Source organism: Lathyrus oleraceus, chromosome 2 (assembly GCF_024323335.1).
Source record: "Lathyrus oleraceus cultivar Zhongwan6 chromosome 2, CAAS_Psat_ZW6_1.0, whole genome shotgun sequence".
NCBI classification, from domain to species: domain Eukaryota; kingdom Viridiplantae; phylum Streptophyta; class Magnoliopsida; order Fabales; family Fabaceae; genus Lathyrus; species Lathyrus oleraceus.
The window spans coordinates 24,680,219-24,683,420 of record NC_066580.1 but is presented as its reverse complement, the minus strand read 5'-3'; the positions used below and the strand labels follow the sequence as shown (position 1 = coordinate 24,683,420).

Here is a 3,202-nt window from a genome sequence, read left to right as displayed (position 1 = left end):
AAACCAAAGTGTTTTTATAAATCTACTTTTTGAAAATTTGAATATCATAATTCATTCTTCTCTTGTTTTTGGATTCACTTAGTCAACAAAACTTAGTTGAAGATTGTTTGTTATCCCTCACTAGTGACTCCCTTTCCTATAGTTAAGGGTGAGACCTTGAAACCAGTATATTTCTGTTAACACTAAGCTAAGTCTTAAAGTGTAATTCAATAAGAGATCATGAGTTAGTTTAAGGTTAAAGGTTTAATCGCAAAGATATTAGGATTAAACATTTTTAGAAATCGGTAACAATATAAGATGATAAGCGCAATGACGCGTCGGATTTAGGAGTACTAACGCAATACCCAAGTCATTCTCATCTTCTCTCTCATATTTGTCCATCTCATTTTCAACACAATTTTCTTAAAGGTTAGAAAATACGATTCAATAGTACTTTGCACATTCGTTAGGTTTGATACCGGGTGTTGTCACTTTTTAATCATTAATTGCATCAATTCAATACACTTGCTAAAAACTCTATCAACTATTCCAAATAGCATTAAATATGATGTATGAGCTATTGAATTAAAAAAACATAAATAAATAATATCAAGAGATAAAATTCGTAAAATAGTTTGATGGATTGATTAGATATTTATAATAATTTACAATTTGTGGTATTTATGTTTCGTTGACACTATTTTTAATGTACAAATTTTCTTTAAGTTGTGGGTGCATAATCTTCTTCATCTTAGGTTATGGACACTATTAGCACAAAAACATGTCGTAATAAAAAAAAATAATCTTTTTTTACGTTGTGAAATTTGAGTTGAAGTATAAACATGATTAAAAATTATTTATCCTTGTAAAATGATCAAATTATATATATATATATATATATATATATATATATATATATATATATATATATATATATATATATATATATATATATATATATATATATATTCTCGTATGTTTTAAAAAATTTGTATTTTTTAATTTTCATAAAATTATTGTACAAGTAATTTTAGTTGTCAAAATAAAAAATATTAAATTATATTTATGTTATTAGATTTTTGAATGTTATATATATTATTAATATAGAAAGGAATAAAAGTTGTGTAGAATAAATTTATAATAATTAAAAAGTGTGTATATTATAATTTTGTTAGATATAAAAAAAGTTTTTATTGATAAAGAAAATATAATTTATATTGATAAAAGAGCTACATAATTGTTTAAAGCTTTATTATGAATAAGAAATAATGTGTATGTTGATAAAGGTTTAGAGATTTATTAGTCAAGGTAATTGAAGAAGAGGATAGAAAAAATAGTTCCATTGCCGGGAATCGAACCCGGGTCTCCTGGGTGAAAGCCAGATATCCTAACCGCTGGAGGACAATGGAATCGTTGAATTGAGTTTTAGTAACTAGGAATAGAAACAAAAGCTATACCGTGCGATGGCAGAAAAAAAAGATAAGAAAATGCGGTGAGCGTGGATCGAACACGCGACCTTCAGATCTTCAGTCTGACGCTCTCCCAACTGAGCTATCCCCGCTGATGGATGATTATGCCGTCGTAGTTTAGTACTCTTTATATTTACACGACTACTCATGCCTTTCCATCAAATATACCACAACTGGAGCTGGAGCTGTATGTTTTTCTTTCCGCCTTGTAATAACAATAAAGCCTATTTATTTTACTTCAATTCTAAACATTACCTTTTTTTCATTTTATTAATACAATATTTTTGTTTTAACTATTTTTTACTAGTCGTAAATATTGTATTATAATTTACTTCAATTTTTATTTATAAGGTAGTATTAGATAAAGTGTGTGTGGAGAATTTTCATTGATGATGAAAGGAGAATTCGAGATATCCATGATGGATAAGATAAAATATTTTTCTTGGTCTATAAATTAAGCAATTAAAGAATATAATCTTCATCAACTAATCCAAGTATTGCAAAGAGTTGTTGAAAATATTCAATATGAACAATTGCAAAGAAATAACTACTCCAATGAGTTCCAAAACATGTGTAGATCAAGATGATTTAGGTATTCCGATTGACATCATAAGGTATCGAGGTATGATTGGTTAATTACTTTATTTGGCGGCAAGTCATCCTAACATTAATTTTAGTGTTTGTCTTTATACCCGTTTTCAAGCAAATCCGAAGGAATCTCATCTTGTCTCGGTGAAGCAAATCATGAAGTATCTCAAAGGAACAACAAATGTCGTCTTATGGTATCTTAAATGTAGTATTTGTGATTTAATTGGTTATTCTGACTCAGATTATGCAGACTGTAAAATTGACCGAAAAAGCACAAACGGGACATGTCACGTCCTAGGAAGCGCTCTAGTATCATGGTCCCGTAAAAAGCAAGTGCGTGTTGCACGTAGTACGGCTGAAGCAGAATATATTGCAGTAGGAAGTTGTTGTGCATAAATTATATGGTTAAAGAAACAACTTAGTGACTATGGCATACACCTTGGATGCATTATGTTAAAGTGTGACAACACAAGTCCTATAAACATAACAAAAAATCTAGTCATGCCCTCGAGAACCAAACATATAGACATTAGACATCACTTTATACGGGATCATGTGCTTAAAGGAGATGTCGAAGTCACTTTATAGATACACATAACCAACTGTAAGATATTTTCACTAAACCATTAGCCAAAGAATCTTTCTATAATATTCGAAGAGAGCTTGAAATATTAGATGAGAATGATGCCTAAACTTATCACAAAGACAACTCTGCATCATGATTCAATAATCATTAAGGTACACGTTTATGGTTTTTCTTTACAAATTAATTCACAACTTCATATTTGAATTAATAAAACCCTGTCTATATGTCGTGTTTTTGCCTTATTATATGTTTCTCATGTTCTAGAATAATTTAGTATGTGGTAAAATGTTTTCATGCCTTCCTGTTTTTATTTTTTCAAAATTTTACTGTGTAACCGATTACACTCTGACTGTAACCGGTTACAGGTGCGAAAATTTCATTTTATTTAAAAAAAATAAAAATCGCGTTGTTGTAAATGGTTACATATTTTTGTTAACCGGTTACACCTTTAAAAATCACTTTCCAAACTAACTTTTCTTATTCAGTCAAGTTCCTCCTCCCTCATCTCCTTAGAAAACCCTATCCATTAAAGCTCCACTCATACCCAACCATTTTCCCAATAAATCCCTTTATTACTCTC

At 29.3% G+C, this 3,202-nt stretch overlaps 2 non-coding genes across 2 annotated transcripts; both read right to left on the bottom strand.

Annotated features, from left to right (window-relative positions):
- Nucleotides 1–1,316: 1,316 nt before the first annotated feature.
- On the bottom strand, nucleotides 1,317–1,388 carry TRNAE-UUC (transfer RNA glutamic acid (anticodon UUC)). The gene has a single exon. It is a non-coding gene; the product is annotated as a tRNA-Glu (tRNA).
- A 79-nt stretch (nucleotides 1,389–1,467) lies between these two features.
- TRNAF-GAA (transfer RNA phenylalanine (anticodon GAA)) lies at nucleotides 1,468–1,540 on the bottom strand. Its single transcript has one exon. It is a non-coding gene; the product is annotated as a tRNA-Phe (tRNA).
- Nucleotides 1,541–3,202: the final 1,662 nt, after the last annotated feature.